We start from the raw sequence: 24,410 nt of genomic DNA on the forward strand, positions 1-24,410 counted from the left end.
CAAGAAAAATTCACGAGGTACAATTAAAATTGTCGACGGTTCAAACGTGAGCGACTTACCTTGCTTTCCATTCCCCTAACAATGACAGCTCTGAGAGTTGACTTTAAAATGGCCTTCTTAAGGGCGCGCGTACGGAATAAAACAAACAATAACATTGCCGTTTTAATTTCTGTTTTCTTATTTTTATTCTGTTATGCGATTCAAGAAAAATCCACTACCTGACTCGTGAATTCCACGTTAAATTTCACGCGAAAAATCGATATCGCACGAATCGCTTCACGAGTCAGGCAGTGAATTTTTCTACAAAATTGGATACAAAATGTAGAAAATCTCCCGACACCGCTTGAGAAATAAAAACGGGCTTCGAACGGCGCCAATCATCTATTTGGTGATTCCAGAATTTTATGTCTTTAAACTAGAAATCGGGCCTAAAAGATTTTTACCCTATTTTTTTCCAAGACTAGTCGCCGGACAGCCATATATAAGCTCGACTCCTCAGAATACACTTATGACAAATGCTCGATGAATTTAGCCTTTTAAAGATAACTTAAGTACTCACTCAACAGAGTTATTGATAACAAGAGGATTCCCAACAACTGACAGCATCTCGTCGTCATCATTTCCTTCCGTTATGTGAGTTGAGTTCCTGTAAGCTGAACCAAACGCAACCTTGTGACCACTCTTCAGTTACTGTAGATCGGTTCAAAATATCTTTTGCCAGTGTAAATGCAAGGCTTGTGAGAATTTTCTTTTCAGTAATATTTAAAGTTCCATCACCTACTGTTGTTTTGAGCTAGAAGCAGCGGTTTACTCAGTTCTGGCATATGATGAGGTAAGTTGACTGTTATGCAAATTATAGACGTCGGGTCTCTCTGCTCAAAGTTTGTCAAAATAAGCCTTTTCGCTAAAGTAAAAAAACAAAAGCTATGAAATTGACATTTCCAGTAAATGTTTCATTCGAGTTGTAAAGAATTTTCAATAGGGAGGTATGGGATACGCAATGCATAACGAAAACCAGAACTTTCTTGAATGATTTAGCCTCAGGCTAAAAATATCAACTTAGTGGCGACATGTTTTATTCAGTTTGGATGTCACTATCAATTACTGACAGTTGACAGCTCTGTTTATCTAGCCCGTTGACATCGAACTAAGGTTTTTTTTCGGAGTGCTGGCATCGCAAAAGTTGCTTTGAAACAATTACATCTCCACTTACAATAATTCTCTGATAATTCTTTTTTTTTCTTTTGGTCCTCACTAAGTGGTGCAGAGCGGTAGATCTAACCTGCTTATACCACGAAGTAGAAGGTTTTTTTTTTTTGACAAAATGTGTGACGTTTTTCGTTTCTTAAAATAATAGCTCACAAAAGCTTCCTTTTTTGTTTAAAATTAAAAAACTGACAGACCTGCTCATTTCTTTATGGGATATGACTCTTACCTGTTTTCATTGCTAATATATTGAAATAATTATTTTAGTGGTACTGAGGAGTGTTTCACGCTAGACTATGTGGCTCTTAGTCAATCAGAATGCGGTAAGGAGCCAATCATTATTCATCACCTGGGAGGGGATAAGGAGGATTTTTGCAGGGGGGAGCACATGTTTTGCAGGGGGAACGGAGGGGAGATTAGTCGTCGCTAACAGAATATAAAGAGAGGGACTAAGGACAATTGATTGCCAATGAGAGGGGATAATTATACTATTAAAAATCCAACGAGGGGATTCGGTAAGGCTATTGTAGCAAGACTAAAAACTCCGAATTACCCTCCCCCCTTCTCCTTTTTTCTTCCAGGCTGTAAGTAATGACCGATTCCTAGTTAGTAATAATCCGCATGTGAAGATAAATCACTTGTCTCACAAAGTTGTCACGTTCGATATGGATTGCGACGTTTCGACTCAGCGTACACGTTCTGCTTCCGAAGAACAAAAAACACACAACTGCAAGTGTACCCAGTCGACCACCTCATCGCTCAAGGAGTTTCACAGTAGGCATATTTTATTCAAATCGAAAAATGGTTGTAATTGCAACCTACATTGTAATCCTAATAATAATTTGCTATGTTCAAACACGCACATAATACTTTTGAATGGTTTTTCATTTAGCTGTTTCCTCCCCCAAAATTGACGGGCTAATACCGAAAGCCGATAAAAAATGTTTTTGTTATCAACCAGCTGTTTCAGATTGCCCTTAGGGTTTCGCGAAATGTTTTTGGAAATGATCTAGAATAAAGGAAAACGAATAATTTAAGAAAAGAAGATCGATGCAGTTTAAATATTTTTGCGAAAGGTAATCTACTAACTGCTCCGTCCGTTTTTTGACATGTTTGATCTAATTTTGCCCTCGCAATAAATGTAATTCATGCCTACATTCGGAAGGCTTAGAATTGTTTTCTTTTTTTTCCACGTTAACTACATGATCATACTTGAAGACACTGTTTTACCTACGGTGTGTATTATAAACATTTGCCCACATACATTCATATTGCAGATAGCTCGTTTTCTTTGCCTTTTTTCAAAGACACCAGAATTGAAATAAATCCGAAAAAAAAAAGAAAATCGCAATTTCCGCTGAGGTTCGCACCGTGTATTTCTAGCTATCATGAAATGGCGCGCTGTTATAGCTAGTCAGAGCGCGTGTTATTCCAAGACGTTGCCATATTTGTGTGGTGAAGATTTTTTTCGTCATATCTCGGAAGCCCTATCTAAATGCGAAGACAGCTGACGAATCTGTGAGGCAGTTCGCATATTTTCGAGAAGCACTCCACCATATCCTACTATTCTCCTAAGATAAAATCATTTACCTGACACGTACGCACGATTCTGAAACGTGGTAACGACCACATTTACATGCATCTAAATGCACCTGCCGACCATTGGTGAAACCATAAAAGGCTCAGCTAAATGGATAGTTCAGTTCTCTTTTTGACCGTCTTCTTTTCTACTTTAGTATATCTATATTGAATTCACTATATACTTTTTCTTTCTACCTTATTTTCTAATGATGTAGAAGAAAAGCTAATAAACTGCAATGGGTAAATGATAATTTTCTATGTGAAGAGTTGGAGTAAGTCTTACATAAATTAGCATAACCATGATTTATAAATATTAAGAGAGGTTTTTACTCGGTTAACTTTGTGAGTTGACCGTGTGAAAATCGAAAAATGTGACGCATGGTCGAAAAATCGAAAACCTTCGTATTTTATCCAGAGACACCTTAGAGTGAACATAGAAACGTGGTAAGGTTTTTTTCCCCCTAGACTTGCTTCTTTATCCCACAAAATTAACAAAAACTGGAGCGCGAATCGGTAGCTGTAAAGTGACGGAAATCAGTGCCTCGCGCAGAGGCAAACATACTTTGCTCATGAAAAGCGCAAAAGAAGAAGGCTCGCATCAGTTTTATAAATTTGTGTAGGAAGGATTAAGGTATAGTTTAATTCTATGTGGGAACATTTCATTTAATTTGATGCTCATAGAACGCTTTTAAAAATCACCCAAATTTCAAAAACGCCTATCGAAGCGTGTATTTCGATTTTGACGCCTAACGAACCTCTGTTGAATCGTAGAACGATGGATCGACAGTTAGTATTAGCACAGGCGTCCAAAACTTGTGAAAAGCGAGAGACTAATTATTCGTTCCTATCCGAGAAGACTAGAATGTCTAGCCAAGGAGGCAGTGTGGCCGAGTGGTTAGAGTGTCAGACTCGTAATCCGCCGCTCCCGGGTTCGAGTCCCACCCTCACCACTGGATTTGTTTCACGGTAGCCCCGAGTTCACATCCTTGGCCACGCTTGTAAATAGCCAACTAGTTTGCCTCCGGCCGGTTGGGGTTCTTAATGATGTTCTTAATGATGTTATGTTCAATTTAGACCATTTGTTTCATTTGTTTGCAAGGACCACAATGGAAACTACTGGTTCATCTGTATATGTGTAATCCTATTAAAAGACTTTTTTTTAATTCTCGGACACGAAAGTGTTGATCAGAGATCAAAAAGAAATTAGAACTGTCACGTTTTGTGTGGCACTGTGTTAGATTACACAAGAAACCTGGGACGCCCGTGGTATTTGCAAGCACATTGACTGAGGGAATGGGGAGTAACCTCCGGAGAAAAAATGAACTATCCAAGTCTTCCCATGTCATAAAAACTGGGGTATGCAGAAGAGGGCTGGGGTAGGGATAAGAAGGACGGGGCAAGCACACTCGAGGGCAGTACAAATTCCAAACCTTTGAAAAAGCGGTACATAAAAATAACGGCACATAACTTCCTCTGTGCAGCACTTTGTTAATGATTAAGAGTACATCTTTGAAGTTAAATTAATAGAGGAAATATATCTGTATGATCAATACGTTTCTCATATTTGCATTTGTATCTAAAGATTCGTAAGGTGTACAGGCGAGAGAACAATAGGACACGTAGTCCCCTACTAGATTCACCTGCCTAAAATCGATCCCAACCCACTCATCCCACCCCATAGGAGGACATCCATGAGTAATCTCGTGCGTGGGAAATTAATATCTCCTTCCCCTAACCCTGCAGGAGACTGGACCTCCATTTATTCGTTCCTATCCGAGAAGACTAGAATATCTAACCATTTCTTGATGATATAGAGCGGTAGCATAATTCTTGTCAATTATTTTGAAGACCGTGAGTGTTGGCTCGGCCAGGGCTCGAACCCTCGACCTCCCTCACAACAGTCCAGCGCTCCATCCATTGAGCTAACTGGGAGGCATAAACATAGAAGAATTAAATACAAATACTTTCTCTGACATAAGCTCAACTAAATGATGTAAACCCCCCCCCCCCCCCAAAAAAAAAGAAAGATTATTTTGTTTTTTTTTTCTTTGTTTGTGTTTGTTTTCCTACTTGGCACAATCCTACATTTGCTATCACGATATGTTAGAAAATTCCAGCTATATCTTTGTGTGTGCGAGCCACTTTGTGATACAGTAAGGAGTATGTGCCTTTCATGTTAATTTGGAATGAAATATTTTTCTTCCTCTTACCACTTCTTACAATTCCTTCTAAAACCAATAATTTCGCCTCTCTGCTGTTTTTAATAAATCATGAAATTCTTCGTCTTCTTCTGAGAACCCAGATACAATTCTTTCCAGCCATTGCAAAAAGTCATGCTTTCTTGTACGTAGTTTTCGAAGAGAAGACTCAACAATATCCTCCAGAAATCTAACTTTCTTTTTTCTTTCCCTTTGTTCCATTTATTATTGCTTTCACCCTTCGCGGATTTTAACATGCTGCTTATCTTGTCAAAGAGTGATTGTCTCTTTTTGCTGCATCGATGTATATCTATTTTTTCTCTGGTTATCTTCTCCCTCAAAGCTATTATAGTCTGAATTAACAAATCAAAGTTGAGTTTTGAACTCCTCTTGGAATGAATGCTGACGTTGTTCGGGCCCGGACCCGCAGTGGGAGGATATCACGCCCCCCAGTGAGACTGGACTTGTGATGAGACCACCCTACTAAGGAAATTTTTGTTGTTACTATTATGGGATATAGGAACATGTGCTTTTCGCTTGAAGTTAGCAGTCTTTTCGTTGGATTAAAAGGAGTGATTTCAACCGTTGTCGAAAGTTGAAGTTATTTAGTAGTCTGAACAAAACCGACGTTTCTTAACTCTTTTTTCTCCTCTTTTGCGGACGTTTGGGATGCTGTCCATCGTTTAAGTGTTTTACTAATTGCATCAAAAAGTTCTCTCCTTTCTTTTGAGCTCGAACACATATCTTCATCTATGAGTTCATACAGCTTACTTTCGTTCACGTTGTTTTTTGCTTCCAAAAGAGCATCGTTTATCATAACGATAGAAAAGTTCATGCAGAGGATAGTAAGAGTGAAAAGTATTAAGAAAGCGAATATTTTGGCGTATACGTTATTTGCCTCAGCTAGTTCATTAATTGGCTCCTTTTAAAATTGACGAGTAACGCTCAGATACAGAGCCAAACATCAAGACGCCAAAGTGCAAAAATGCCTTAAATAAAGTCATTAACACAACTCTAAAGGAAGAAAGAGATCGCGAAGATTTCTTCAATGTTTCTGAAAAAAAAGGAATGTAGTTGTTAAAGCGAATAATCCGCAATAGTTTTGTGGTGACGATAAACATTAGCGTCCCAATTACAGCATTCTCTATTCCTTGGAAAGTAATAGCCTCTTGGAAACTAACATTTGCAAAAATGCTTTCTTTCAGTTTCCTCGTCGTGGAGTTTACTTTACCTTGTCGTGTTATATACATCACCACGGTCAAAAGAGAGAAGACTATTTAGAATAACTCGACCCAATTCCAAAAGGACTTCAAATAACGGGAACGATGTTTATAAATCTTGAAGCTTTGTCTTCCAGAATACAGAAAAACGAATACAATAAATAAAACATGCAAATCAAATAAAAATGATGCGAGGCTGTGTCTGTATAATAAAGGGAAAGAACATCAGTTTGCACGGAGGCTGCTTTCAGACCAGATGCGTCAATCTTGTAAATGTATGTGGCAGTACCTAAAATATTCACTGGTGGATTAAAAGTAGAAAACTCGGCAAGGACAACTCTTGTTTGCCTGTCAAGCCAACCGTTGTTTTGTAAATTTATTATTATGCTGAATCCAGTTTGGTTCCCGTACCCGAGGTCTGCAACAAACCCTCCTCCATGGTAAAATGACAACTGTCCCCACTTGGGTACAGTCTCTGTTTTATCAGCATTTTGATAACGCCAGGGCTTTGGGCAAAGCTGTAGTTACTCGACATTTCTCGTAACATTGTCCATGGGCCTCCAGCCTGGTTTATTGTATGCGTTCTTGTATTCGTTCTTTGTTGAGTATCCTTCGAAGCATTCTTGGAATAATTCATCCATGTATCTTACCACTTGACATTGGCCTGAAATTTTGGCATATAATAAACCATTTTAAGTACTTTGTTAATGGATGTATTTCTATTGGTGGTATGTCACATTTCAAAGTATTAAATAGACACATACATTTCTATTATAAAGAAAAAGAAAGCTCTTTGTAGAACACTTTTAAACCGCGTTTGCCTCAGGGGGCGGTAGAACGCCGTCCATATAAGCCTAAATCTAACTTTAATAAACAAAGCACTCTTATAAACAGTAACAGTTGAAATGGTCGGAAACAAAAACATTCTTCTCTGGTGTGGCATATTTTTCATTTAGGGAAAAGACGAATAAACTATCGCCATTTATATCTAAGTTTGGACACTATTCGCTTCTCTCTCAGACTCCAAGGTATGTATATAACCATAAGAGGTAAAATCACATGTGGAAATTAAAAAGCCCTGAAAGACAAAAAGTTAAATAATAAACTTACCCAATTTCACTCTGAGTTGCTTTACTTGAGCCATTCCAACAAGAAGAGAGTGCTTATTACCCGTATACATTGTTTGCGTCTCCTCTTGACTGTTGTACCATCCGCTGGAGAACACTTCAGGAAGGAAAATATTCTGCAACCAGCTCAAGTACATTCTATTGTCTGCCACCCGAGTTAGCACAAGATCATCGGGTTAAAAGAACATTGTGAGAGTGAAAGTAAAAGGTAAACTTTAAATTGAGATCACGCATGCGAGTTATAATCTACACGTCCGCTTTAAATCAGTATTTCTACGGGTTCATTTCACATCGCAACACCTCTTTTTCCATTTTTTGAGCAGGTCGCCATCATTCAACTTTATTTCCTGTACTCGATAATCTTAGTACTGAAGAATATCTGAGGCTGATTAATCACAAGAATTTCGGCTGAGGATTACTCCCAACCAAATAGTATTTACTTACTTGTTGAAGTTTAGTAGACCATCTTGGATTGATTTCATCTGCTAACGATGGTCTTTTCTGTTTCCATAGCACACTATCATTAACAAGAAAACGAACACCAAATAAATAACAATTTCTGTGAAGTAACGTGACAGGTTCTGATTCCTGGCCTGTCGTTTCCTCATCTTTTCCACCTCTGATAATTTCAGTGTCCAAAATTTCTGTTTTGAGAGGACACTTTTAGATCAATGAGAATTTTCGCAGGTACGTAGTTTTGATTTTTTTGCCTTTACTTCCAAAATGCCTGCGAGAAGTAGAGCCGTGAAGAACACTTTTAACTGCTGCCTTGATTGTCACCTGTGCGAACGAGATCAGCATTGAAGACAGCCTTGTGCTCAGTGACACTTTTTTCCCAAATCAGACTGTAGAATATTGAAAACGAAGCAGAAAAAAATACAAGAGCAGAACAACAAGAACCAAGCAATATCAATGATCAGGGTACCTTTAGAACAATAGCTATTGTTCGTGGCAGACTTCCCAGCTCCTTTCCGAAACTGTGATACTATGACAATGTTTATGGGTGCCACATCAAGTGCGCATTCAATACCAGTGACTACTTTTCTCCACGACATTTTCAGTGGTCCAACTTCGATAGGCTGCTTATATCTTCCTGGTAGCTTATAGAACATCGCGTTAACAAACATGGAAGTCAAAAGCACCGAAAGGCAGCAAGAAAGCCGCTGCACTCTTGTAAAGTGGCTTCTTCTTAGTTTCGCTGCGACTGAAACCCAAATATGACACTCTGTGAGGCTTCGTCACCAAAGTCTTGCAACCTTGCTACCTAAATCCATTTGAGTTGCAGTTAAGTGGAATATTCGCTCGATGCACCCGTCTCCCCGCTCAAGAGCAAACCACTGACTGGCCGTAAATTTCCACGAATGGTTGGATTGTATGTCCCGAATCAGAATTTCCTATAGAAACCACGAAGGACTATCTCCAAAATTGTTATGACTACTCTGCACTCCTTGAATCGTGCCTAGCGATTTGTTAGCATTAAATATAGCTACATCCAAATTACCTCGAGAGAATTTTGGTATTAGATACACAAGGCTCTTACTGACTAAGCTGACTAATACCACTCTTTCCATCAGATCCGTAAATCTCCATAGCGATTTGAGCAGTTGTCCCAGAGTTTTTCCACACCCCCGTCGTAATCACTATCTCGTACTCATATGCACAATGTGAAGAGGATGGAAGGCAGATTAGTAATCCCTTCATGACAAGAAAAAGACACCTTTTTAACACCAGCATGAATCTGGGTGAATAACTGATTTACATTCTTATTTCCCATCTGACCTCTTTGAAGAGAAAAACATACCGGAGCCCTTCAAAAATTTTAAATTCTATTCGCCCTCTTTTAAAACCCTAACATAATTTTCGCGGATATATTATATTCATATAAAGTCGATAAAAAAATAACAATTTTAAAAACTTGTGAAGTTGACCTGAAAATGGAAAAACCAACCATTCAAAGAACGATCACAACACATTCCACACTAACCCCATTAAGTCTTACATTTCTTGCGTCTTCCTTGTCGGCTTTCCTCACGATAACTAGCAAAGAAGATCGCGAATCACATGATCACATATGATCGCAACCGATCGCAGCGATCTGTGACAACCGAAGGGTATCTCGAAAACTCAGACCTCGAAAACTCAGACCACGAAAACTCAGACCACGAAAACTCAGACCTCAGATCCGAAAAACTCAAACCCTGTGGGTGTCTCAAAAACTCAGACCCGAAAAACTCAGACCCTCTGGGTGTCTCGAAAACTCAGACCCGAAAAATAAAACATATTTACACTGCATGAATGCCGCAAGCCGACTTGTTTACTGATCGTTGATACAGTGGCATTACGTGCACTGATCATAAATAATTATCTGCCGAGAAAAGAAAAAACAACTTGCAGTGTTAGATACGTGCAACGATCATGAAAATTATACTCAACATTCGTATATATTTTTCTTTCCTTTTTTCGTATAAGCCAAGTTTATATCCACAAAGTGTCGTGTCCAGTTAGAAGCCATTCGCGAGGTGTGTTGCGTGATGGTTCCCTGTGCAAATACAGGACCGGCGTCACGCGACGGTAGCGGATATAACCTCTCGTGGTCCTTATACTTCGAGAAATTCTCGCGATTGAGTATCCTGCATTGAATTTTAAGCATAATAGACCATTAATGGTCGATGAGAAGTCGCTTTTGTTAAATCTGGAATCTAAATGATATGTCTGTCTGTATAAGGATTGAGATTGCTATCATTTGGTTGAGCAAGTGTGGTTTTACCAGCAATCGATTTTATAACCAATCGTTTCGATAAGTACTATTTATTTCAAAACAAACAATTACAATGTTATTTCAGTGTTCAGTTTTATTGCAATGTTGTTTCCAAAAAACATTTAGTGCATGACATTGATAATCACCGTGCCCCGTCTAATATTTCTATGCTCTTTCTCCACTCCGAGCAGGTTCATCACCATTTCACAAGATTCTCAGCAACGGCTAATCTATACGTTAAAGCGTCTAGAACTAACCAACTTTTATTTTCTTTTGCTAGAATAGGTGTAAGATTGTGGAATAGCATCCCAAAAGAACTTCGTATTAAAAACAGAACCCCGTTTAAGCGTGAACTTAAAAATCGCCTGTTAAAACTTTTGGAAAATGAGGAGATGAATGTTGATATACGCTGCTCAGAAATTTGTAAATATCTCTTGATGAAGTAACTCTTCGTTTAAGTCTTGTTCAATTGTATTATATATCTTGATAACTTTGCAATTGATTATTTAATTATTCAACGGACTTAATTTTATTTTATTTTATTTAACAATTGTATTTTTATTTAATGATTATCTTTGTTTAATTGTATCGGCATGTGATCATTAGCAGAGACAGCACTTGTTTTAGAAGGGTGGCCCGCCTAGAATAGCTTGCTAATTGCGGGTCAGCTAGGACTGTGATAATATTGTATTGCTAACAAATAAATAAATTGAATTGAATTGAATTGAAATTGAACAGTGAATCATACAGTAAGTACATTCAAGCGTTTTTATTGAAAGGAAAGAAAATAACTCGTGTGGCTTGGAAAATGCAACCTTGAACGGATAATGTCTTATAATTGACCACGAATATTAATTAAAAGCTTATGTTATATTAAAGTAAACATAAACAAAGAACCGTTTATACACAGTGTTTGTACGCAGTTATTCTTTAAAATGAGGGAAGTATAAGGACCTCGAATGGTTGTATCCGGTTTCAAATATCCGCCGCTACTGTCGCGTGACGCCGGTCCTGTATTTGTACAGTGAACCATCACGCAACACACCTCGCGAATGGTCGGCATTAGATAACATAGGGTGAAGTAGACCCGAATGATTAGCATTTTCCGATCATCGTAGTGACGTCATCTCCCGACCGCACTGTAAACTTCGGAAATTAACATGGCGACGTAATCGTGAAACCAGTATGTTGCGGGCGATTGTAGGCTGTAAGATCAGACCAGGCCACGCATCGTTTTGGTTTACGTTTGTAGTCTAATAAGCAGTTCGCGGGACAAGCAGATGGATGTTTCCGGAGGAACTCACGAGCCGACCCATTCTCGAGCTACCTCACCTGATGTTATTTGGACCTTTTGCACAGGACAGTTCATAACATAGGGTGAGGATTATTGTTATTATTTTGAGAATTCTAAGTGATGTATTTCAGTGTCTATCATATACACTCTGTTTTTGGCCTTCTTTGTTTAAGGGATGGAACTTTATGCAATATTAGTGTTATTTTTCTATGCCAAAACTAATCCGTCAATTTTACAAGCTTACATTTAATAATATTAATTACTTGAAGAACATTTTTTGAAGAATTGGTTAAGAGCTACAAATTCAGAGCAAGTTATGTACCAATCAAATCATTGCCTCTTCACCTTCATTTTATGCCCTCTGAGCAACCCTGAATCTAACTGATTGTTATGTCTCTGGGGTATGGATGTTGTATTGATAATTCTATGAATGTGAATGTCACATAATGCAATTAATGATTTACACTACAAGTGATATTTTAAATATTCTCTCAAAATTACATGAGCTTTTAAGCGAGTGCAATTTGAAAGAATTTTCAAATATTGCAAGTAGTGTAAATCCTTAATCGTTAGAGCTTTCTGTTACGATTGCTCATTTATTATGACTGAGAAAATTACAAACATGCTTGCATTCATTAGCAATGCAGTTCAAAATAAGAATTAGTGATAAATTTGCCTCCTATCAGTCAATCATAAAGAGGTAATTTTCTCAGTCATATAATAAGAACTGAAACCTTCTGGTGTGCGATATTTTTAAAATCAACTTATCCCACACATGAGACCTTATGGACAAAATGGTGTGAAGAAGCTAGGTGACAAGTACTTCATGTGTGCCATTTGTTGTTGTGATTGTACTGGCGAATTGTCTTAGTGTGGAAAAAGTCAAACAAAGAAAACACAAAAATGTCTGCATGCAGACTAGAACAAACCTTATTCCAAATAAACAGCTCAAGAGAAAATTCTTGTTACAACATAATATAATGATCCTGTTTTATCATTGAATAAACACATAGAAATTTTTACTTGTAAAGCTTATTAATCACAGAATATGTCATGCATGTACATTATACATGACACTGCATACTGTTTTGTAAATAACATGGTGCAGTTGGCTCATCAAAACTTTAAAGGCATCTCAATATTTACAAGATACTCTGGCCTAGCTTACTGACTAGTGAGTGATATGTCAGATTTTCCCAGCCAAAATAAATTTTTTTCACAAGTCAGATAGTTCATTTGTTGTTTAGGTTTTGGCAAAAAAATTGTTAGCAAATATACTGTTGCATGCTTCATTGGAGCTCACAAATACTGTAATTGAAACTCTCAAAACTGGTGGCATTGGAAAAGTTCAATTAGATAAATTTTAGATATCTACCTTTCATCATCCACACTTTGATCAGGTTTTGCATTTGCGAAAGCAAATGACAACTAAGCCCGGTTTGATTTTTATCAGAATGCTGTTTGAATTGCACCACAAATGATCCAAATACCTGGTAGTCACCATTTGTGTGCACCACAAGGAAAAACAGAGGTAAAGCATAACGGGTAGTTTTGTGTGTGGCATCCAGTAGACAAATGTTGCCATATCTTTTCAGGAGTCTGCGCTGCCAGGCACTTTGATGGACAAACAGAAGGGTGCTGGGATCCTGTTCTGTAGTGTAGTCTTCTCCATCCGTTGTGGCTGAAGAGACATCTCCACATGGCTGGAAGTAGATGAAGTCCTCCGGGCTAGATGCTTTCCACTGGATAACTTTTTCTGCCACATTCTCTTGATCAATTTTTGAGAATCTGTGCTTTATGGTAGCTCGTTACATGTGGCTCCTTATATCACTCAGCTTAGGATAAAACCTCTGGTTTGAGGGAGATGGTTGGATTTCATCCTTTGCTAATATATTTCATTTTTTATGTAGACAGTCAGGTGTCTCTGTATTTCATGGGTGTCTTTCATTCCCTCATTGACAAGCTTTTCAATTTGTCTGATGATCCTGTCATCCACAGGCTGAGATAGGCTGCTCCCCTGGAATGAAATGAGAATAATATGTGTTAAGGTATTAATTTCTCTTAAGGCATGTTCTGCTTAATTTGAAACAGAGAGGGTGTGTCATAGCTCCAACAAGACACCTTATTAAATACCGGAATGAAAGCTTAATTTTTTTTTCTGATGAACCAAACATTGATTAGTACTGGCAGTTGCAGGTGGACTTCATACCCTCTCCTTCTATTATCTTACCTCTCCCATAAGATGATGTGCATGGTCAGTCTCAGTAGGAAACTCTATGTAAATTCTCTGCTCAGACCTCACATTTGCTTTTGCCATATCATCTCTCAATCGTTTTGATGCTTTTGATCTTTCATGTTTTGTATCTTTTTCAATCTACATTGAGTTGTAAATTTTAATATTAAATACTTAGAAAGAACGGTTTTATTGTATTTTAATATGTCTAATCCTGGCCGCGCTTCAAATTTTAATGTTGCAATTTATTGTTGAAAGAGATTATTAGTTTTATTCTGAATGCACACATACTTATTTACAAAGAGAGATGAAATACAGCTGGTTATAAAACCAACTGAGGAATGAAAGCAAAAATAATGATGAAGATTGCGTATGTTCAAATAGCAGAAGCTATTCTATTGAGTGTCAGCCTCGTAACTGGAAAATTTTTACGGTGTTCGTCGTTTCATATTTTGAAATCATCTTTTTGGCATGATCCAAAGACTGAACGTAGCCGAATGTTTCGGAAATTTCCAAGGAAAAAGAAAGAAGAAAAAAAAAAGAAAAAAAAAGAAGAAAAGAAAAGAAGATTCTTTCGCTTCTTCCATTGTGCAGGATCGCGGCTGGGCAAAGGGCTTTTGCCTTCCGTGGGGCTAAAAGTTATAATTTTTTACCCAAATTTATCAGAGACACAGATAGTCTAAGTGGTTTTAAAAGGAAAATTTTTAAGAATACTATTAATTCGTAACATGTGACTTTAGTATTGAAATATAAGCTTTTTTTTTTTTTTTTAAATATCATGTTATCTTATTATGATGTTTTTATGACTTAATATCTTATATTCATGTATGGCGGAAGAGCCCCCAGGGGGGAGCTATGCAATAAAGTATGTATGTATGTATGTATGTATGTATGTATGTAAACATAGATACCACATTCAATTCTCCCGCCAGATTTTCCCGCTAGAACATGCAGGCAGCTCATCGGAAGTTTAACAGGCGAAACCATCAAGACTGAGGGGTGAGGGGATGGGAATGTTCCTCTTCTTTATTTATAGCCTTTTTATAGCTGGCTTTTCGTACGGCGTAAAGCGGTAAACCTCAAAGATACTTGCAACACTCGCAATTCTATTTTATATTGGTTCTTATGTTAGCCTTCGATGGGATAGTAAGGATAGTAGTTGATTTTAAAGTACACATATAGCCCAAGCACATAATCATGAATAAATGTGACTTCGCTCAAAGTTGCTTCCTTTTAATATGTTACTTTTAAGGACTTCATTACTAACACCCTCTTTCAACGCAAAAAAAGTATGGCTTGGTTTTATATCGTATTGCTTCAGACATCATTAGGAATAATCCTACCCTATGTTATGTACTTATATATTGTCCTGTAGTATTGAAAAGTAACATCGGGTGAGGTAGCATAGAGTCCTTCACTTAAGTAAGTAGGTCCGGAAACATTCTTCTGCTTGTCTAGCGAGTTGCTTATTAGTCTGCAACTCCGTACACTAAAAAGATGCGTGGCCTAGTCTAAGCTTACAGCCTGCAATCGTGCGCAACATGAACTACTGGTTTCACACTTACGCCGCCATGTTAATTTTCGAAGTTTACAGTGCGGTCGGAAGATGACGTCAAAGCTATGATCGGAAAATGCTAATCAATCGGGTCTACTTCACCCTATGTTATCTAATGTCGACCCTAGCGAATGGCTTCTAATTACACGACACGCTGGGGATATAAACTCGGCTTAAACGATAACGAAAAGAAAAATATATACGAATGTTGAGTATAACTTTCATGATCGTTGCACGTATCTAACACTGCAAGCCGTTTTTTTTTTTTCTCGGCAGATAATTTTCATGATCAGTGCACGTAATGCCGCTGTATCGACGAACAGTAAACAAGTCGGCTTGCGGCATTCACGCGGTGTAAATATGTTTTGTTTTTCGGGTTTGAGTTTTCGAGACACCCAGAGGGTCTGAGGCTTTCAGGTCTGAGTTTTCGTCGAGACACCTAGAGGGTCTGAGTTTTTCGGGTGTGAGGTCGGAGTTTTCGAGACACCCGACAACCGAGTCCACGGTTTACCATTCAGCGGCAATACAATGTAACTCCAGTCAACCAAAGTAAACGCAAAGGACGCTGAACTTTTAATAGGTGTTAACATTCTGCTTCTGTTGTCTTTACTTAAACGGGGAATCGCTGCCAGACCAAAGAGGAAACGTCGCTTCTTGGTGCAGAAAGTCTTAAGAAAGAGAGAACTCTTTAGATACAATGAAATATATGAAGTTCATATATTTTGAACTGCGGTATTAGATACATATTATCTAATACCGCAGCTCAAAATATATGAACTTCATATATTTCATTGTATCTGATTTATCACTTTCACGGGTTTATTACGAATCAACTTAACGGCCTGCTCCCAGTTGGCTTGTTAGCTCAATTGGTAGAGCGCTGCACTAGTATCGCAGAGGTCAGTGGTTCGAATCCCGTACAGGCTTGATTTTTTTCAGGTCTGATTTTCGCTATTGCTTAAATAGCGCTATCTACTGCGAGGATCGTGCACCATATGTAGAGAACTTTTCGCTAAAACGATTGAACATGCAATCGTATTTCCTAATTTCCTCCATAGACTGTTCCGTGTCAATTTCACTAGCATTTTGTCAAAACACACGCACGTGTAAAAGTTGATAAACAATTGGTTGTCATGGCATCATCTCCCTTGCATAGCATTATTGGACACATTCAATCGCATGATCGCAGAACTTTGTTCACATATGATCGCACTCGATCGCAACCGATCACACGAATAGAACGTCGTTCTATCCCTGCGATCACCTGCGATCGCGATCGCACTCGATCGCTCACTATCGCAGAGCTGTTCACATATCATCGCAGACGATCGCTGGCGATCGAGTGCGATCGCCTGCAATTGAGTACGATCGCCTGCGATCCTATGTGAACCAGGCTTTAGTGGTCGACTTGGGAATTTGGCCACTACTGGCCGTTTTGGCATTTTGACCACTAGTGGCCGTTTTTTTGTTTTTGTTTTTTTTTTTGTATGGTTGTATTAACGACAGCACATTTATTATAATATTATAGCAAAAAAAAATAGCAAGGAACATCGACAGAGCAGGTGCTGCTCTTCTCCTTACGAGATAAGGAAAAAATTTTGAGTCATCATGAGTAATCGAACTTTAAACCTTCGGATTCCGCGTTCCTTTTAGATTGCTGGTATTGACCTTTTTTTTCTTTCTTATTCGTTTTTCTTTATTATCAATCATTTCCAAAGTTTTTTCCACAAATCCTAAGGGCATCTGAAACAGCTGGTTGATAGCAAACACGTGTTTTTGTTATTAAATTCTGGGTATATTTACCCGTCTCTTTTGGAAGAAAGCTAATCCGCAAACTAATTAGAACTATTATGTGGGTGTTTAAACAGCAAATTATTATTAGAATTACAGATCACAATGAACACAGTAGCTATAGAACACTGCCAAATAGCCATTTTGGATGCGAGTAAAACATGCCTGTCGTGTGAATTCTTGAGCAATAAAGTAGACTAGGTACAGCTGAAGTTGTGCGTTTTTATCTTCGGAAGTATAAAGATTATACGTATTCTAAACGTTGCAATCCGTATCACACGTTACAACGTGAGGCAAGCGATTGATTTTTAATCTTCCTATGCAGATTAGGAATCGGTCTCTAATTATTATCTGGAGATGAAGGGGGAGGAGAAGGTGGAGGATTTTAGACGTGTTATGATAAAATTTACCTGATTTTTCACAAGGCTCTGTAGCTTTTTATGTAACCCCTCCTTGGCAGTCATTTTTCTGTAATCCTCCTTGTCACATTCTGTTACCGACTGCTGATTCCCTTTCTGTCCCCCGTGAAAACCGTGTGATCACCCTAAAACCTCTTCCCCACCCTACCCTCCTTCTTCCGTTCTTCCGTTCGCGCTAAATAATGATGACTTATAAATACTCCTCGTGACTATAATCCCCACGTACGGATTAATATTGAGGATGTAAAATGAAGAAAGTTTGACGAAATTCATAGGTCTGTCACAGTTTTTAAAGTCAAACGATTAAGGAAGCTGCGTTGAGCTATTATTTCCATTTATCATTTTAATAAATGAAAAACATCACATATTTTGTCAATAACACTTTGTAGTGCGTGGCCTACGTAGGCAAGATCTTCCGCTCTGCACTACGTAAGGGTAATTAGAAAAAATGAGGTAAAAAAAAAAAACTTTATACGATAGAAGCATTTCATACGGAGTCGTGATCACGGTTTCTAAGCAATTTCTGTGATGCTAGAGCTGTAGAAAAACGTAATTCGATGAAAACGGGTTAAAAAAAGCCAACACTAACCACTGTCAGTAGTTGATAGTGAGTTTGAAATGAATAACATCTGTTGCCACTACGTTATCTTTTTTCCTTTTTTTTACTTAAGACTATATGGTCGTAAAGACAGCAGAGTGACAATAACTCTCAATAAAGAAATGACAACTTGAGATTTTAATTTACAAGACATGTTTCGACATATCTAAGACTATATCATTCAAAACTGTATTGGTTTTCGCTTTCTATTGCTTAGCACGTGTTAATTTGTTGAAAGAGTTTGAAAATGCGACTGAATATTATTCTGAAAATTATGATATCAAACCTAAAATATTTCTTCATCCAACGTCAATAACCTGCATGTCAGTTTCCCGCATCATACGTGGAAGCCGGCAGTAAACGGCGACAACATTGGGTGTGTGATATTAAACAAGAGGTCTCAGAGGCATTGCATTTATTATTGCAAAGGCTATTTGGGACCGATCTCCAGCCACTCAAATTCTGCCAGAAGTTTGCATTTGGTTCAGATGATAACAACTCAATCCAGACGACGAAAAAATGATGACTACGAGAAGTTTTCGGTTGTGGGGAGCAATCCTGTTATCAATAACTCTGAGTGAGTACCAAAGCTTCTTTTGAAAGATTAAGATTAAGCGTACTCCGAAGAGTCGAGCTTAAGGCTGCGCGGCGAGTAGCATCCGAAAAGATTGAGCGAAAACAGACTGTTAGGGCTTAGAATGGCTTTAAATTAGTTTATCCTATGTGAGAGCCGACCACACACGCTCCCACACACGCAAAATTTTTTAGGAGGCTGAACTTCAAGAAGCTAGTTAACCATGTATTACTTAGCTACAGGTTTTATGCCTGATTTAATTAAGGGGTCTATCATGAAAAAATGAAGTTCAGGCGCAAACATGCAAATGACGTTGGGAAAATTTTGGCTCGACTTTTTCGTTCAAACAAGAACTAAATAAGAATTTACCATATGCCGCCACTCACATCTCACAAATTACCAAACTCAGTAGCTCAACGAAACAGCTTCAAGTCTTCTTTTAACGGGTTCTCGCGGATTTCCTTTTCTTTTTCTTCTCCCTCGTCCAGTTTTCGTTTGAATCTTCAGTATTAGCATTATTATTGATTCATTTTCCTCTTCCATTCATTTCAATAAAACATATTTGAAAAGTCAACACCATTATTTATAAAATTTCGAAGTATTGAGGGATACCCAAGGATACTTTCAACACCCATGGTATAAAAAGTAGTCGGTATCGAAACTAAGTGTGGCACTATAATCTCAGGAGGGCAAACTACCAAGAGCCTAAAAGGAGCATGTATTTCTGAGCATAGTGACAACTTATAATTGCTCATGATAAAGAAGAAAATGTAGCTGTTTATATTCTCCTGTGATGGTAGACCCGTCGCTAGGGTTCTTGACCCATGTTTGGGTATAGGGGTGCTACTGAGGGATTTAAATCCTGACCCTGTACATAGGAAAATACTCTAAAACCCTACTCTGTGTAAGACAGCACCCTCTATTTTAAGTCCCTGTAAAGGACAAGAGACAAAATGCCCACTTTCTCGTTTTACAGGAATTTAAACTGTGTGATAAGCTATTCCAATCATGTTTGATATGTCTAAGACCCAGAGAGTTTGCGTGTCCGCTATACTTAAACTAAACAAAAGCCCATCAAGTATGGAGCTCTAAATTAGTCAATAAGCAAAATCTATAGAAAGGTGATCTTTTTAATAGAAAATCAAAGAGTTTGGTTACTTCAATAACTGACTATTGTTCCAAAAAGAACTATGTACTTGTGACTAATCACGTTATCCGACACACAGAAATTATACCTAACGGCACGATCTATTCTGTCGATGCGCGCTTGTTATAATGAAGATAAGAAGAAACAAATTTAAGCTAAAGGATACCGGCAGCAGTCGCATTCTCGTCTAGGAAATGATCTGATGATGACTGATGACTGATGACCTCGGGATGACTGCTTAACGTCTCTCGGCTCGTGATACCATACCGTGTTCAGGACAGGTTCTGACCCTGCGTAGGACAGAGGCGAGTAAATTGTAGACCCTGTTCAGGACAGCGAGGAAAAAAAACATATATACACTGTCCAGCAGCACGTCCCCGTTTAGCCCAAAGAAGGAGTACCCCCTATTTTTCAAGAAGAGACATTTTCGTTCCGAGATGAAAGAAGGTACACCGGTGGAATGACATTTGAAGCTCATAAAAGATATCACTGATAAGCCTGCGGCATTTGGGGCGCCCATTTCCGAAGAGGATCAAGTCGTGACTTCAAAAGGAAGTTTGCTGAGAGGTTTCGCGACCCTTGTCACTGCTATCGAAGCAAGAGTGGATGGAGTTAGCCTGTATTATGTCCAGAAAACACTCATTCACAAAGAAATGAAGCAATCTGTGCTATCCGGTCAGTTGAATGAAGCTGAATCAGCACTGACAAGGACGTTTAGGAGAGATACGCCACGAAATCGGCTAACATGTTTTGGATGTGGTGCTGTGGGACCTGTTCGCCCTAATTGTCCAAGCAATTCGCCCCGTAAGCAATTAACAAAGGGATAGCGTCTTTTTGATGAGACGAACCGAAGGATGTATATCCGAAGAGATGCGGAGTTTAATAGAAACTATTTCGGCCAGAAACGAGCCATGACAACAGAGCCAGACCCAAGGTGCGAGGAAGCAGAGCAAAACGAAGTAATTCCTAGAAAAGATGAATGAGAACAAGAAGAAATGAAGAATTTAGAAGAATACTCCCCAGGAGAACCTCGACGCTCACCAAGAACACGAAAAGCACTAGTCAGATATGGATATGACGAGTAAGCAGACACGGCAACACACCGCGTACACCATGTCGCCAATCATCTTTCTGGGATTGATGAACCTACAAGTATACAAGAAGCAAGATCAGGTGATCACGCTGCAAAGTAGAAAGTCAGGACGGATTAAGAATACAATTCGCTGATTGAAAACAAGACGTGGAAGTTAGTTGAATTACCTCCACGTTGGAAAGCTGTTGGATTCAAATGAGTATTTAAACTGAAACACTCCTGCAATGATACAGTGGAACGCTTCAAAGTACGCCTAGTGGCCAAGGGCTACACCCAGAAACATGGTATTGACAAGGATGAAACCTTTTCGCCTGTAGTTCGTATGTTGTTTGCTAGCGTTTGCAGTTCAGAATGATTTGCTGATTCACCGGATGGACGTAGAAACAGCTTTTCTCAACGGTAAACTTGATGAAGAAATTTACATGCAGCAGCCGGAAGGATACCTGAGACCTGGAGAAGAGCATCTGGTATGCAAGCTAGAGAAGTCGCTGTATGGGTTAATGCAGTCTTCCCGTTGTTGGAACAAAGTTCTTCGGAGTGCATCGAGAAGATTGGTTTTATTTAAGCCTATGCGGATCTCTACGTATTCATCAGAATGTCAGAAATTATGGCGGGAGGGCGTGCTTTAATCTTCCCATGCTTTCACGCTTTAATACTATTCTTATCGCTCACCCAATTCACTAAAACACAACCTACTCTTCAAGAAAATAAAAAAAATCCTTATCTTGAAGGATTTCTCGCGGTCAAGGTGTCTTCTCATACCAGTATACGCAAGCCTCTGCAATCAACAGAAGACGAAATGATCCGCTATCTTGGTCTGGTGCGGCATGTGAGAGGCTTTCATGCGACCAGGATAAGTTACTATGCGAACTCGCACTCAAAATTCCATCAAATGCGACTCTACACAAGTAGGGACATCGACATAAATCCTGGTCCAGATGAAAGCTCAGTGTGTAACAAGCGTGTAACCCGAAATCATCGAGCGGTAAATTGCGATAACTGCAACATGTGGTGTCACATAAAACGTGCCTCGATCAAGCCAAGCGAATACAAAAACTATCAAAGCCTCCCCTTATTTGCCTGGTGGTGTCCTATATGCCTTTGGTCTTTACCATTCGGCAATGAAACAACACTAGATTGCTCGTCTGACTCGCCCATAACTACAAAATGTTACGACGATGTCCGCGAAAATGAAAATCTTTACCCATCACTCGAAACGGACCTACAACTACAACTACCAGGTCTGAAGACCTCACACATCAATGTGAATCGTCTTCTTAATAAGTTATTGGATATTAAAGCTCTACTACCTTCGATAAATTTCGACATTTTAAATAGCCATAACTGAATCCCATCTAAGTAAGGATATTTCTGATGACAAAATCGCCATTACTGGATACAAAACTGTCCGATGCGATCGAAAGGATGGCCGAGAAGGCGGTGGCACGGTTATCTACTTTTCTGAATATTTAGATGCATACGAGCGTCAAGACATAAATGTAAACAACTCTACAGAAGCTGCCTGGATTGACGTTACGGTAGCGTCTCAGAGACTTCTAGTTGCTTCTATGTATCGCCAACCTGATGATACCACGTTCCTCAATAAATTTTCTTCTACTTTGGATCGCATATGGATGAAACGAACCAAATATAATTTTACCAACATAATTTTACTGGTTCTTCAACCTGCAGATTCTGTCAGCTTTTGAATAAATTTAATCGAAAGAACGTCATTAGCAAAGCAACAAGGATCACAGACACCTCCACAACGCTAATTGGTCTGGTAATCTGCTATAATACTTAAAACATTTTTCACCAGGGTGGTTGTGACGTAAGAATTTCAGATCACCACTTAATATATGCAATCGTAAATCTCAAAAGAAAACGTCAGAGGCCAATGCTCAAAACAGTCTATGATTACAAAAAGGTAGATCTCGACTCATTAAGAACGGACTTTGCTGCTGCCCCATGGAGTATCTGCAATGCCTTGGACGATCTGGACGATGCTACTTGGGCTTGGGAGTTTTTATACAAGGACATTATGAAATCTAACGTTCACGCTCGAGGAGTAAAGATAAGAAGACCAGGCCTACCTTGGATGACTACTATACTACTACGTAAAGAGTTGAATAAACGCTATAAACTACTCCTTAAAGAACAGCAAACACCGAAGGGCTCACAAGACCGGATAGATTATAAGAAGGCAAGAAATCAATGCACCAAACTCCTTAGACTAGCGGAATCAAATTATTGGCTATCAAAATTTAATGAGACAACCTCTGCTATAGATTTTTGGAAGACAATACGAGCTTTCGAGGCAAAACGAACAACTACAAATATCGGTCCGATTTTAAACCCAGCAAGGCAAGTGGACCTGATGATATATCCAGCAGGGAGCTGCGCCTTATTAAAGATGCATTTTTGGATTGCTTTATGCCACTGGCTCAAACAAGTATTATGGAATGCAAATTCCCCAGCCAGTGGAAACAAGCACAAGTAAAATGTCTTCACAAGAAGGGGAGCACTCTCGACTGCGGAAACTACAAGCCTATTTCTCTTCTCAGCATTCCGGGCAAGCTATTGGAGAATGTTGTAAGCCAACAACTTGACAACTTCTTATACGGCAACAATCTAATCTCTTTGAATCAATGGGGCTTCAGAAAAGGAAGCTCACCTGAACTTCTTTTACTCTCATTAACAGAACGATGGCGTTTAGCCTTCGATGAGAGCAATATTATTGACGTAGGCTTCACTAATTTTCAGAAAGCGTTGGACTGCGTCAGCCATACAGTTCTCATGGATAAATTACACTCTATAGGCATTAGTGGCTCCTTTTACGATTGGCTCCTAAATTACCTAAAAAATCCTAAACAACTTGTCACCGTGATTGGTTCTAACTCAGAATCGTTGGAGATACTGGTGTACCCTAAGGGTCTTTGCTTGGCCCCAGACTTTACAGCATTTACTCAAATGCTCTGCCCGGAGCCACGACGAACGCTTCCGTTGAAATGTTTGCAGATGATACTACAGTTTTCTGTATTAGAAATACTGTTGATGAAGTCTTATCTAAGATACAGAAAGCGATTGTCGACTTAAACAAAAGGGCTAAGGATAACTTCATGACTATTCATCCTGCAAAAACTGAACTAATGTTGTTTTCTAAATCAAAATTCATCGGACCCTTACAGAAAATTTGTTTAAGGGCAAAATGAGTTTTCGTTTGTTTCCAAGGCTACATGTTTAGGGATTCTTATCGGTATTAAACTATCTTGGTCGCCACATGTAAAATCTTTGAGCAAACGTTTTTCAGCAAGAGTGAAGAAACTCAAACACTTAAATGGACTCGACAATCGCATCTTAGAGTCAATTTATTTTAAAGGTATCATTCCAAGTATTACGTATTCAATTGCACTATGGGGATCTTCAAAGTCACTTCAGACCCTAGAGGACATTGGCATTGTAGCTGCGAGATTTATCCTAAAGAAACCCGCTCCCAACACTGAAGTCCCCGCAGCGACAAAATGGAAGTCCTTACCATACATTTCCGAAAAAAGGATTGCAACTATATCTTATCAGGCATTTTACAATAGAACTCCGGCTGGCATAAGCTCTCTAT

The 24,410-nt window shown here is 38.8% G+C and overlaps 2 long non-coding RNA genes across 4 annotated transcripts; one reads left to right on the forward strand and one right to left on the reverse strand.

The window, feature by feature from the left end:
- Positions 1-11,150: 11,150 nt before the first annotated feature.
- Positions 11,151-14,839, forward strand: LOC148736875 (uncharacterized). Its single transcript, XR_015997329.1, has 2 exons — positions 11,151-11,467; positions 12,980-14,839. It is a non-coding gene; the product is annotated as an uncharacterized LOC148736875 (long non-coding RNA).
- LOC148736876 (uncharacterized) lies at positions 13,262-17,483 on the reverse strand. Of its 3 annotated transcripts, none has more exons than XR_015997328.1 (2): positions 14,961-15,203; positions 13,262-13,401 (listed from the first exon to the last, which is right to left on the reverse strand). It is a non-coding gene; the product is annotated as an uncharacterized LOC148736876 (long non-coding RNA). The 3 variants fall into 3 exon arrangements; XR_015997327.1 differs by lacking the exon at positions 14,961-15,203 and adding an exon at positions 17,374-17,483 and having other exon boundaries at positions 13,270-13,401; XR_015997326.1 differs by lacking the exon at positions 14,961-15,203 and adding an exon at positions 13,615-13,748 and having other exon boundaries at positions 13,270-13,401.
- Between the last annotated feature and the right edge of the window lie 6,927 nt (positions 17,484-24,410).

The sequence above is a fragment of the Stylophora pistillata genome, chromosome 2 (genome assembly GCF_964205215.1).
Source record: "Stylophora pistillata chromosome 2, jaStyPist1.2, whole genome shotgun sequence".
In the NCBI taxonomy this organism is placed as follows: domain Eukaryota; kingdom Metazoa; phylum Cnidaria; class Anthozoa; order Scleractinia; family Pocilloporidae; genus Stylophora; species Stylophora pistillata.